The 14,663-nt window shown below is 40.6% G+C and overlaps 1 protein-coding gene across 8 annotated transcripts in view; it reads left to right on the forward strand.

Annotated features, from left to right (window-relative positions):
* The first annotated feature begins 3,789 nt into the window (after positions 1-3,789).
* The window catches only part of LOC143024951 (histone-lysine N-methyltransferase NSD2-like), a 76,229-nt gene continuing 65,355 nt past the window's right edge, over positions 3,790-14,663 (forward strand). Inside the window, exons 1-4 of one of the 8 annotated variants that reach the window (XM_076184470.1) lie at positions 3,792-4,155; positions 8,189-8,264; positions 9,318-9,439; positions 10,199-10,302. The gene's annotated coding sequence lies outside the window, so the exon portion shown is untranslated. Of the gene's footprint in view, positions 4,156-4,211; positions 4,450-4,475; positions 4,590-8,188; positions 8,265-9,317; positions 9,440-10,198; positions 10,303-14,663 lie in introns of those variants that run through there. The other 7 variants (XM_076184468.1, XM_076184472.1, XM_076184465.1 and 4 more) reach the window with 7 other exon arrangements.

Raw genomic sequence — 14,663 nt, forward strand, 5'->3', positions numbered from 1 at the left:
AACCCAGAGCTTCGTAAGCAAGAGTTAGCTCGACCGTTTCGAGGTTGAAGTCTCGGTCATTCACCCTCCAGGGAGGTGCCCCTCCATTGTCCACTACGAAGGTCGTCCCGCTGCGGACGCCGTTGACCGTATGGTACCAGAGGCCTCAGGGATGGGAAGAAAAGGAAGTGGAGGAGTGGGAGTGTTGTACGTTATTAGTCGTACACAGCGTACAGGAAGGGTGGGAATGCGCCAAAGTTATGTTGTGCGACGTTATGTTGTGGTGTCCATCTTCTGTTGTAGGTTATCCGTGCAGGACCCGCAGTCGTAGCTCGTATTGTTCGAGTTGTGCACACACACACACACACACACACACACACACATGTGGTGTCACAAGATATCTTTCTCACAAGAGTTAACATGCTAAGCCACCTCACAGGGCGGGGAATAGCTGAAATGTTGGAAAAAATAACTGGGATGTGAAAAAAAAAGTTTGTCATTCCGATCGTATTGTGGGAGGAAGAGGAGGAGGATTTTTAGTGAAGGTCCAGGGCAGGATGTTCTGGGTGCCAAAATCAGCCAAATATTTGATACAATAAGAGCCCTTACATGCCTAATAATTAAACATATTTTGAAAATTTTATTTAATATCCCTATTGCAGAAAGGATAAAGGAAAGATATTTCATATTCTGTTGATTCTAACTCAAAATTCGTATATTACGGTAACATATTCAGGGCTCCTTTGACATTTCTTATTATAATTATTTTGGCAACCTTGTGGGCGGCATGTCCAGACAAGAATTGTCACCCCCACACCTAATGTGCCGCCCCAGGGCATATGCCCCCCCCCCTCCCACCATGTGGGAGATCTGGCCCCAATCCGCCCCCCTCCCCACCCCCAGCGCTCATGCGGTTACCAGACGTTGGAGATTTATTAATTATTTGTTTTAAGGTGAGCCCTGGGTTTCTTATATCGGACGAGTCGTTAATGTGTCAAGGCTAGTGAAGTGGAGAAGAGGAAAATCGCGGAGGGTTATGTAGAGGGTATGGTAGTGAGGATCTAGTCTAGTCTATTAAATTCGGGAGTGAAGCTCCCACGGGCTTTTAAAGTGAGCCTGTTTAGAGGGTGATTTGTACATATGTGTGTGTGTGGGCCCAACCACACACCCTCATACATTCACAAGATGTGCACACGCATACAAAATGCGCATGCACATCTCAGTGAATGCACCCTTCAAAATATAGCTAAAGAGGTCGGGAAGGGGGTGGGGTGGGGTGAGGGCGAATTCTCCTACAACTATCACCCAGAATGTGGTGTCTACCCCCCCCCCCCACACACACAAAGATGGGATATATCTATTCCCTTCCCTACTTTTCATGGCTGGAATGAAATTCGATTATCTTATGTTAAGGGTGTAAAACATAAAAAAGAATTCAATGTTTTTTTATCTTTCAAATACCTCATGAGACTGTGTATATATATATATATATATATATATATATATATATATATATATATATATATATATATATATATATATATATATATATATATATATAATACACACACACACTGAACGTAACTATTCAGCGTGCAGTAATTAAATTACAGTCATTTCTTATTTTCCCTCATGATTATTGTTGGCCTATTTCATTATTTACCATTTTGATGGCTCATATTAACGTTGGGTTGGTGATTTTTAGAGTGAACTGTAAACTCCATTCGCCGTCATTGGGAAGGTTTATGGCTAAATCTTTGCCAAACATAATACTCTCTATTATATTTCTGTCACAGTTATCACTAGGAAGCAATCCTGAATCACAACCGTTGTCGGAATAAAAGCCCATTCTACCTAACAGAACCTAATATACCATATTCAACGAATGGCCAACTGCCCTGATTTGACCAAAACATATGAAACCGGTGAAAATAAGATACCGCGCTAAAGTCACGTTTTGGTGAAAACAGTCGTTTCGATACGTACGCTGTAAATATACACGTACAGTCACTAAAAATATATAGGTAAGAAATCGTACGGAAATGGACGTAAGTAAACGCTAAACTCTGACACATTGTTCAAAAGACTTGGAAACTGTTGGTACGCATTCGAATGGAATTTGTATCACATTAATAATGCTTCACAGTCGACAGAAACCATAAAAGATTGCAAGTCACAGCGGATAGGATGTTAAAGCGACACTTCCAGAACGATGATGTATTCTTATTGATAATTATGCTTTCTCAACAGAAGACGGGACACGATGGAAAGAAAATAAGAAATATGGTTTCTTTATTTTGAACAAACCCTGTATGTGGTAGATAAGTTCAATACGTTAGTCAGAAGAAGAGGAACTACACTACCAACTGCCTGCTGTCCCAGGCGCCTCGCTCCAACACTACTGCCTCTCATATCCACTTGTTAGACATTTATTACCTCAGGATTAAGCATCAGCGGCTCATTGCCGTCACCTGTGTGTGTGTGTGTGATTCACCATGGTCTTGGACCACGTGTTGGACTCGTGATCGACAGCTATTTCCCTCCCGGAAGAGAGCTCAGAACTCGTATATGACTGATCTATGGATAATGCTGTGACCTTACACGCACACACACACACACCCAACTCCCTTCCTACGAAAGCTGGAGTAACAACCCATAGCACAGCGATACTGAAATTATTTCAGCCCTGGGCGGGATACTAACCTGGACCTCCGTAGTGGCAACCGGGAACTCTACAACTGCGCTACGAGTTGTGTGTGTGTGTGTGATTTCAGTAACAATTCTTGTCGGTGCAAATATAATTACTTTCAGTCTTGTCACATCTCCACACATCAAATGCTTATTCTACACCACGTTTTTATAACAAGGTGTAAAAGGTAGGGCGCAACTCTGTCAGGAGTACCAACTGTACAGGAACATCGATTCTGTTTCACTCGTCTCCCACGAACACCTAAAACCACCAACCCATACTTTATGAGTGACTGTACGCACATATGCACGACTTACATTTTTTACTAACACTTCAGAGGTGTTAACTCCCCTAGCAATAGGTGTGCGTATGAAGAGCGATAACTGTTGATCACCAGCTCAGCACTTGATCCAAGACGATAGCTGCGAATCCCACGCGCTTTAAAGACGGGGCCCCATTCCCAAACCCTAGCTCAAGTCCTGCTAAGGGTTTGAAACATTCTCAAACATTGCAAGTCGTTACTGTAACCCTTGCTTTAAAAGGCGGACTGTGTTTCGTTTTTCAGAGCAATTTCGACCCATTAATAGGGTTGGTACACTCAGCCTATTGTAAACAGGTAGGTTCCATCTTGTTCATTCACCTACGACGGTACACAGTAGGCTTTATATTCATTTTCATATTACACTGTCAACAAATCCTGGCTAAACGGTTGTTGTGAATGTCAGTGTATCCAGTTGATGTCGAAAGAGTATTTCACGTGTTCGGTGAAGCGCGCTGCACGGCATACTTATAAATGTAGTGTTGAAGTGAAATACGAATGATAAATCACAATGTTGATTTTTTCATTTACTTATCATTACACAACATTTAAATCACAAATAAAAAGTTCACATGATTTGATTGAGATTGATTAAATATAACAAAATTATTTTTATTCTAAATGGAGCGATCGGAAAACTTCACTCAAAGAATGGAACAGCGGTTGTAAGACTTTCATGATAAAAGAGAGAAGTGTTATGGTCTCATATCCCATTTTCCAACTATTGTTCTAGAGTATTATGAGGAATGTCATTCATCGCTCACTACGACTTCGGCTGTTAACGTTTTAACAAGAGTCATCCTTAACATTTCCCATTAATAACAAAACTTGCCCTTATGTAGTGGGATTCTCTCCTGTTGCATCAGTCCCCTATTTGTTTAAATATCCATGTAGTACAAGTCTGTTCTCAGCATTTACACTTACGGAAAACTTGCGCAGGACTTTTGTCGCTTTTTATTATTTCAAATCCCAAATGACTAGACCAATCACAACTAAAGTCTTGACAATGTTGACCAATTATTTTTTAGATTCATTTCATCATGACCAATCCGATTAAAGCTTTGTCGCGCTTACGACCAATCAGATTTGAGCTTCGTTCCCGCGCTTCCAAACACCAATGGCTGTCACCCAAGCCAGATCTGTTTGTACATACAACTTCAGAATATAGGTAAGAATAATAATTAATGTTGCTTTTAATAATTATTGGGGAATAATAGCAAATGCAAGTTACGTTATGACTGTTAGAGTTAAAAGTGCTTAAGTGTCCGTTGTGTTTACGGCGTGGAGATGTGGGATACATGGAGGGTGTCGGAGTTGGAGAGCTGGTACTGATCATTGCCCCGACAATTTGTGCAGTTCAGCGCAATGGCCGCCTCTAATCATCAGTTCTAATTGTCAACAACTGTGGAAAAAATCGTAACCGCAGAAAACTTGGCGATATCATTTACCAGAACCGTAGTTTGTGAGTACATAACATTTTGATATAAGGCCAGCTCTTCAGCCTCCCAAACCTACACTCAGCTTTCCCTTGGCGTAATAGTATTTACAACGTTGTGTGCTTAATTTGGACTTTTTTGGTGATATTTATGCCTGGAAATATTAGTGAGTGCCACTAGTTGGGTTATCGTGATGTTTTCAAGTTCGTTTTGAGCAAAACAGGTGTGGTTATGGAAGTGGGTTGCCCCAGAACAAAAATGGCTGGATAATAACCTCTCGTTTTCATTCTGCCTGGTTTTGACGTCTCAACGACCTCGCAGCGCTCCATTCCTGTCGAAATCGGTTGAATTGGCTCTGAAATAGGTTGAAAAATGTCAAATTTGGTGACTTGAGTTTCGTTTGTGAGTTTCTGGGGCAAACTGGGGAATCTGGATATTGGGATGAGGTGGAAGCTCAGGGACATGAGCTTTCCTGTTTGGAAAGTTCGTAGCTAAATCAGTTAATAATACGTGGACAGGGAGAGTGTGAGGGAAATCAGACTCGTTTTTGTTGTGGATCATGTTAAGAGGGCCTGTTATGAAGTATTGAGGAAATATGCAGAGTAGTGGTATTATTTAAATGATTTTCAGTTGTAGAAGTAGTGTCTGGGTGTGCAAGTGCATGAATTTGGGTGAAAATTTAACATCAGTAATCAGTCCTGGATATGTTGATGTTTTAGATAAACTATAAATGTTTTGCATTTGAATTATATAGTACATATATTGTATTATATATATGGCAGGTGCCCATGTTGTGCTAGTTTTGTTAAAACATTAGTGTAAAGCAATTTTATTTTCAAATTTTTAGCACAGTGCAGGAAGGGGTTGCATGTGTGCCCATCCCTATGTAGATGCCACTTGCTGGGCTTGGAACTTATCCCAAATTAACTCGATGAAATTCCCATATTTCCAGTTCATTTACCCCACAAGGAGTATATGCGGCTTCAGTTTCATGCATTTGGTACTTTAGGAGGGACCGATGATGAGAACTATGAAATGGTGGTTTGGCAGGACAGATGTCAGAGGGTGATCTTGCTGTCCATCATGAAAACCTCCCTCTCTCTCTCTCTTTCTCTCAAGAAAAAATAAATATGTACATATAGTCCAAGGGCTGATAGTTGGTCGCTGGACTAGGTCCACTATGTCTTTGACTATGTTGATAACATCACTAATATCTTAGCACGCCAAATACAAAACGGTAGCTGAAAGCATGCAGACATACAAACAAAATATCGGCAACCTCTCAATGGTCAGTAAATTATCACTCTTATGGGTCAAAAGTCATAAAAATGCTTGGCCGACATTTGACACATCTGACCACATCATCCATAAAAAGCTCCACATTGAAAGCAAATATAAAACTTAATGTGCTCCGAGCAGTCACAGGCACATTTAAACAAAGAAAATAATATAGAAAATTCTTAAAAACTACTCTTAATGATGCATTCACATCAACAATGAAAAAGCATACACCCACCAGGCAACACAAAGGATGAATGATAATGAGCTTCACAAAAACAACAGTAGAATATTACACTGAAACTGAAACGAAAAGAGCACGTGAAAATAATAGGCATAGATCTATATGATAGCCCTCAAACCCACCTATATCTCACATCACATATAAACAACTCTCCATATGATACAAAAAACAGCCTCAGCACCATTCTGCACAAATGTTTACAGTATCTACCCGCAATACCCCATGTGTCCAGGCACACAGATCAGGAAAGGGTCACTCCATAATAGACTGCAAAATTCCCTGTTCCACCAAACTTCCAGAGATCAGTTGTGCACAGAAGTCACTTTCAAGGTAGATCAGTGACACTTTCGTACTAAAAACTATCAACAAGAAATCAAACTGCAACAGACACCAAATGACCAAGATCCACAACACATAATATGAAAACTTTGTTTCTCCTATCTAACACTAATACAAAATATCTTCATTGAGTGATTGGCCTGGTGGCTCTGGCCCGTTTCTTTGAAATCCAAGCTTGTCTGCAAAAAAGAGAGAGAGAATCAGGGCAATTGATTGATTAGCTTTTGTACTATTTATATATATTTTATATATATACACTACCCACACTGTTTGCAGTTTGCTTTAATCAGCTGGTCATAATAGGTTAAACTATTTATTATTATTATTTTTTTATGTGTGGAGGTTATTGCACTAGCATTGTAGAAAAAAATTTAATTGCAGAATTTGGCTACAGTTGGTCACCTAGAATATGTTTCATGGGTTTTTATTAAAACAAAAATGTTCAAGTTTTATCATAATTTTGCTTTGTTGACCTGATTCAGTAGATTTTTATATTTTTGCTTTGTAAGACATGATACTGTAGATTTTTTGTTACATGCACTGAAATGAATTAGTCATTATGTGTACCTTCATGTTTATTTATCATTATTATTATTTTATTTTACTTTTTTTCCATAGCATTTGACTTAGTGTTATACATGAACAGTAGAGGAATTAAGTTCCACAACAAATTGTGGAGGGACACTGTATCTGGTAATGAAGATATTTTTGTTGTAATTCATTATGAAGGTTCTTGTTTACATCTGTTAGGGAGACCATAGTGGAGAATGAAGTTTGGATTATACATGAAGTGAATTTGTTAAATCAACAAGACACATTAACACAGTCTTTGAATAAAGAACTTGTTTTCCCAATTGTACAAACTGACCCCAAAATTTTGTGCTAATTAGTATATACAGATTTGCAACTTATGACCAAATTGTAAATATGAAATAGTGTTTAATGACGGAGTATTTTCCCAATTTCCTGATTTTGGATAATAACCATTACCCATAATCACTGTCTGATATGGTTTAAGCATGGTATTACATCAACTTAGGTATTAAGTGCTGCATTTTTGTATTGTCACTAACTTTGCTTTATTTTGTCAAGCATATATTAAGAACACACGCATTAATTAAGATATTCTTATTGGCAAGTATGGTTTTGTGAAAAAATGGCTGTAGAAATTTTTTGTGGATAGCATGTATTCTTTCTTGAAACTGATTGTTCTTTGGACTGCAACTAGGTGTATCTGTATTTGATAATTTTGCTTTATTACCCTCGTCACTTTTGAGTACAAGTGCTTGATAAATCTAGGCCCTCATTGTGGTTTGATTGAGAGTGCGCTTTTATTCTCTTCATAGTACAGGTTCCCTGTACTGTGGTATTGACTGCACATTTATATGCAGTCAGTACTGTAAGGATATGATTGGTACTCCTGCAGACCAATTTTAGTATTCATTATGCCATGTTTATGCTGCTCTTCATGAATCTCTTGAGACACCACATTCATTTTTCATGCTGTTGCAGTGGGAATTGAAGACTGATTGTAATCCCACATATTGTGGAAGGCAAAATAAGGTGGGATGAAGGGATTGGGGAGAGCATTTACTTGTTTCTTAGTGAAAAGTCAAGGCAAGCTTCGACTGTTTCTTTTACAAGGTGAAAAAAGGCTATTTGTGTGTATCTACAATATAACTTTTTAATTGATGTACTTATTTTTACAGAATTTTCACCACATATCCTTGTGTCACAGTATTGTGTACTTTTAGGTTACTACTAGGGTTTTATGAGTGCTAAATAGTTGAAATGGTAAAGCATAAGTAAAATAAAGTCATAGTTCAGGAGATAACTGCTTTAGCTGTACTTGATATTTTCTTTTAACTTTGTTTTAATTAGACTACAGAACTAAATTTTTACAGACGTTTGAATTGATATATCAAAAGAAGTTCGGTAAGACCTGGATGGACCCTGATTATGACGCCCATGCTCCAACAGGTTGGTTCTGTCCCAACAGATGGTTTAATTAATATAGAAAACTAGTGGTTTAGTGAAATTTAACCTTTCTAATTGAAAGACCTGTGTTCTCAATATAATTTATTAACATTCTGCTAGTGCACTCACTAGACAAAAAACATTACTTATATGATACACATACTCCATGCAATAAAGACCCCACAGTGAAGGGAAAGGAGAAATTGCACATCCTCAGAATAGTAGGTGCATGATTTAGACAGCAAAGACACATATCCTTAAAAATAAAGAACTATGCTTGGCTATGTATCCACATGGTGATATTTGACAGTTTAAACAAAGACATCCAACAGACACCACCAAATGAAGCATTAAGACCAATAATTGGCTGTAAAAGAACACCAAGTGTGTCATAATGTTGGACCCACCCAACCCTCGCATCACACCATGCAAACAACCCATTAAACAATATAAAATCAACTCCAGCAATGTTCATTATAAACATATACAGTAACCTGCAACCAGTACCTTAATTGCACACACTCAAATCACAAAACAAGTACTCAACTGGCTTTCTATGCCTCTTGTAGGCTTGCGGCTCCCAGGTAACCAGCCTTGGCCATTGGTTCATCCCATAACTCACTCAGAGATGAGATTTTGTGTTGTTTGGATAGGGTGAGAGAAGGGTAGTATAGAATTAGGTGCACAGTGTCTTCCTTGTGGTGGTTGTATTGGGGCTGTTGGAGTCACTAGCCAGGCCAGTTCTGTGTTGGCACCGTTTTAGTGCAGGGTGGTGGCCTAAAGGCATTGTGCTTCTGTGGTTTTTCTTTGTCATGGGAGTGATTTCTTATCAAGCACTCCACAATAAATTGCTATGTTCTGTGCTTGAACTATTTACAGAATACAGGGGGGGGGGGTCACTTCCAGTGAAAGTAATGATTGTATTGACATGCCTACATTCAGCCCAATACCCTTCATGAAAATTGTACCAATGCAGAATTGACTTGGCAACAAACTGTAATTACCACAGTATGTTACAATTAAATGCATACAAATAGTAGTCTTTTGTTTCTTCAGGGATAGATCTGGGTGATGATGTAAGGACCATTGCTGGCCACTGTAGGATTGTGGTTTTCCTGTTGGTGAAGCTTGATGCAACAATTATTGTATTCCTGTACCATCAGCACTTGTGCCTATATGTAGGTGCACTGTCAGAGGACTGGTCACAAGACCTCTATCAGCTTTGGCTTTCTCCTCATTTGATCATAGAAAATCTTACTACTGGTGACTGCTCTCTTCTCATTCCTTTCCAGTCAGTAACATAAAATTGGATTTCTGCTATCATAACATGGGTGCTAGTCCATTGGTTTACCCAGAAGGGATGTAAAAGAAGTCCTGATGTCTATTGTTAGCTACAATGGGGCTTTGGTTTTGTCAGTGGAAGTTTAGTCAACAATTCTAATTATGAGGTGCTGAGATGGGAGGGGCATTAAATGTGTTTTAATATGTATATTTGTGTGTGTGTGTGTTTGCTTTGACTTTGTCACCTATTGTAGTGGAAATTTGCAATTTGTGTTTACCTAATTGTAGTAGATGGAAAAGAGCAATGATTGTGGGGTCCAGTCTCTAAGGCCGGCCAAACATGTGCAGTTTAAACCGACAGTTACAACTGTTCAGTTATAACTGTCAGTTGAAACTGCATGTGTGTGGGTATCTCAATGATACTGAGATACCCATGCACATGCAGTTTCAACTGACAGTTATAACTAAACAGTTGTAACTGTCAGTTTAAACTGCATGTGTGTGGCTGGCCTTACTCTCCGATTATCATACCAAGTTTCAAATTAGTGTGAGTGTGTGTATACAAACTTGAAAGGGCAAAAATTTCATATGTATAATGGTGTGGTGGCTTGAAAACAGTTTTTATTTCTGACATTATTTTATTATTTCTTTAACAGGAGTGGGACAAACCTTAGTGTGATTAGAAGAGCTTCAGGAATGTTCAGGAAATTGGTCTCTTATTTGTGGAAAGGGATATTCAGACTTGAGGACCTTAAAACTGGTAAGATATTTTGTAACAAATTATGGTTTTTCAATAGTAGAACATTCTTAATTGGCAGGTGATTACTTCCAGATAGATACTGTGTTTAAGTTGGATCTTCTAGTTAAGTTTACCTTGTTTATGATATGGCAGATGCATGTACTTAGTGAAAGATTTTTGATAGGTACGATCAATCAGTCAGTTGCACCTGGTCTGTTGCAGAAGACCTATGACATCCAGGAAATCGGTAACAGCTTCTGGGTATGACTAGTCACTTAGGGGAGATATATTGTGCTGTCTGAGGATTGATAGTGTGGTGCATTGTATTATGAGGTGATCTATGTCTTCTGCATGGTGGATGTATCTGGGGCAGTTTGAATCAGCATTTTTATTACATAAATAGCAATGTCCAAGCATATTGACCTCTGACATTCAGTATTGCATCAATTTATGCTAAGTAAAACATTGGGGTACTGTTTAGGCAGTGGGGGCTTTTTTGACATAGGAATTTACTGAGTGTGAGAAGGAAAAGGTCATTATAGATTTTATTATTAGAAGCACACATATTTAATGTTATTGATTTCACATGTTTGAGCATGCAAAGAAATTTTTTTTATTTGCCTTAAGATGTTTTCCTAGGATGAGGTGGATGGATGGGGTGAAGGGGGCTTTGGGGAAGAGGGGAATGTCTGTTGAGGAAGGATGGGAGAGGACAGAAGACAGGGGTGAATGGAGAATGGTTGTATATGGATGATGTTGTGATTGCATGAGGTGGAATGGGGGGTGAGGTAGTATGTGTGAGCACAAGTTGACACAGCCCGAAGGGATTTCTCCCCGACCTCTCCTTTTATTATGCAATGGGGGGACGGAGAGGGGGGGTTGCCGATTTAATGAAGCGGCCTTGCTGTGGATGTGCTGTGTCTTGCGACACTGCTTCTGACCCAGGGTAGTGGACAAGGTGCAGGGATGACCCATGATCCAGGAGGTGCTCAGATAAGACGGAGAGTGGAGGGGTGTGGAGTGTATTGAGGGATGGAATGGGTGGAAATGATTTTATGCCTTTCCCTTTTTGGCTACCTCCCTTGTAAGGGGGAAAAAGCCTTGGTATATGTATGTATGTAAGATGTTTTCCTTGTCTTTGCTCCTTACTCGTGAGAGGATTAGGAGGGAGGGTCAGTATGTAAATGAAGCTGTGGGGGTGAACTTGTTTTGGCTGTTGGGCCCTGCTGTTGAAGTACTGTGTCTGCATTGCTTCTGACCCAGACATGGGTGAGGGGCAAGGATGGCCCTTCATCCAAAAGTAAGATATTTTTATGAGGGAAATCAATTTCTTAAGAACCAACCTTGACTACACTTCCACAACATGGTTCCCAGCAATCAATAAGACAGCCACAAACAGATAAACTGTAAAGAATGAAGGCATAAGAGTAGTAACAGGATGCACCAAAACGACTCCTAATGGACACATGCATGCATACATACATATATATACCAAGGCTTTTTCCCTTACAAGGGAGGTAGCCAAAAGGGAAAAGGCATAAAATCATTCCCACCCATTCCATCCCTGAATACATTCCATACCCCTCCACCCTCCCTCTTATCTTAGCACCTCCTGGATGACGGGTCATCCCTGCACCTTATCCACTGCCCTGGGTCAGAAGCAGTGTCGCAAGACACAACAAGGCCGCTTCATTAAATCGGCGACCCCCCTCTCCGTCCCCCTTCCCTTTGGGCTGCATCAAATTTTGCTCACACTTACCACCTCCTTTCCCATCCCCCCATCCATTCCACCTCATGCATCATATCATCATCCATATACAACCATTCTCCATTCTGTCTTCTGTCCTCTCCCGTCCTTCCTCAACAGACATTCCCCTCTTCGCCAAAGCCCCCTTCACCCCATCCATACACCTCATCCTAGGACATCCCTTCATGTTCACTCCCTCCACATCTGCCCTCCATACTTCTTTTACTAGTCTTTCTTCACTCATTCTTTCCATGTGTCCAAACCATCCTAATACTCTTTCATCAACCCTATCTCCCAACTCCCATTCCACCCCTGTTCTCACCACCTCATTTCTCACTATCTAGCCTAGTAACCTCCATCACACTTCTCAGACATCTCATCTCAAACACATTTAAACTCCTCTCTTCCTCTCTTATGTTCCATGTTTCTGCCCCATAGAGTGCTGTTGGCACAATCACTCCTTCATACAGTCTCCTCTTAGCATCCATTCCCAAATGTCTATTCCTCATTACAGTTTTTAATCCACCAAGGCATTTACTTGCTTCTCTCAATCTACATTCCAACACCTCCACCTCCACTCCACCTTTTCCTGCCACATTTGCATCCAAGTATCTAAAACTATCCACTTCTTCCAGTCGCTCTCCCTTAATGCTCACTTCCAGTCTATTGGCACTTTCACCCCTTGTACATCTCATCACCTTACTTTTACCCACATTTATCTTCAGCTTTCTTCTATCACACACTCCCAAACTGTCACAACTTCCTCAATCCCTCCTCCGATCCTGCCACAAGCGCAGTGTCGTCTGCAAACAACAGCTGGCTCACCTCTCACTTTTCTCCATTTTCTTTAACCATCTCCAATCCCTGACCCACTACCCTTGCATTTATCTCTCGCACTACCCCATCCATGTATAAGTTGAACAGCCAGGGCGACATAACGCATCCTTGATGAAGTCCTACCTTTACCTTGAACCACTCACTCTCTCCATTTCCAATCCTGACACAAGCTCTAGTACTCTCATAAAAACTCTTGACAGCTCCTAGAAGCTTTCCTCCTATCCCATATATCTGCAAAACCTCCCACAGTGCCTTTCTGTCTACCCTATCATAAGCCTCCTCCAGATCCATAAAAGCCCAAAAAACATCCTTCCCCTTTCCTATAGCTTTCTCACATATCTGTCTTACCATAAAGATCTGATCTACACAACCTCAACCCATCCTAAATCCACACTGTTCCTCACCAATCCCCCTCTTCCTCTCCTAATCCTCTCAATCAAGATCCTCCCATAAGCCTTCCCAACTACACTTAACAAGCTAATCCCTCTGAAACTACTACATTTACACTTGTCCCCTTTTCCCTTGTAAAGTGGAACTATACAGACACTCCTCCAGTCCTCCGGCACTCTACCCTCTCTCCAGCAAACATTAAATAACCTCACCAGCCAGTCCAACATCACTGTACCTCCTTTTTTTTTGACATTCTGCATGGCATCCATCCAGACCAGGTGCCTTACCTGCTTTCATCATCTTAACAACTGCCTTCAGTTCATCCTTCCTTATTTGTCCTCCATTTTCCTCACTCATCACGGTCATTTTCTTAGCATTTCCCACTGCAACTATCTTTCCCTCCCTATCCTCCTTCACATTTAGCAACTCCCTAAAATATTCTGCCCATCTTCCCCTTACTGCCTTCTCTTCCATTATCATCTCTCCATTTACACCTTTTACCTTTTCTTCTCTACTTGATTTGCCTCCTCTTCCTCTCTTAATATCTTTCCAAAACATTTTTTTATTACTTTCAAAATTTTCTGTCACATGCATACAGAAACCAAAATCCTGCCCATATAACACCACATGAAAATGGTGTGATTTGCACCAGAACCCTAAACAGCACCCTCCCTTTACACCATATTTCACAACCACAAAAAGACTGCATACATGTACCAAAGGCTTTTTCCCCCTTATAAGAGAGGTAACCAAAAAACAAAAGCATAAAACCACTCCCACTCATTCCATCCCTAACATTCTCCGCTCCCCTCCACCCTCTTCCCTCCCTCTCATCTTGGCACCCCCTGGATGACAGGTCATCCCTGCATCTTGCCCACAGCCCTGGGTTAGAAGCAGTGTTGCAAGATACAACACATCCACAGCAAGGCCACTTCATTAAATTGGTGACTCCCCTCTCCACCCCCTGATGCAGAAAAGGAGAAGACGGAAAGAAATCACTTCGGGCCGCGTCAGTCAATTTCTCACACATACTCCCTCACCCCCACCCCACCCCCACCCACATCCCTTCATGCATCACAGCATCATCCACACAAAATTATTATTCACCCCTATCTTCTGTCCTTTCCTGTCCTTCCTCAACAGGTATTCCCCTCTTTCCCAATGCCCCTTTTACCACATCCATCCATCTCATTGTAGGTCGACCCCTCATGTTCACTCCCTCCACCTCTGCCATCTACTCCTCTTTTTCTAGTCTTTCTTCACTTATTCTTCCCATGTGTCCAAACCATCCCAATACTCTTTCATTGGCCCTATCTCCCAACTCCTTTTCCATCCCCGTTCTCCTCCTCACCGCATTTCTCACTATCCAGCCTCCTATCATACTTCTCAGGCACTTTATCTCAAACAC

The sequence above is a fragment of the Oratosquilla oratoria genome, chromosome 4 (assembly GCF_046742065.1).
Source record: "Oratosquilla oratoria isolate Oo_2021 chromosome 4, ASM4674206v1, whole genome shotgun sequence".
Lineage (NCBI taxonomy): Eukaryota > Metazoa > Arthropoda > Malacostraca > Stomatopoda > Squillidae > Oratosquilla > Oratosquilla oratoria.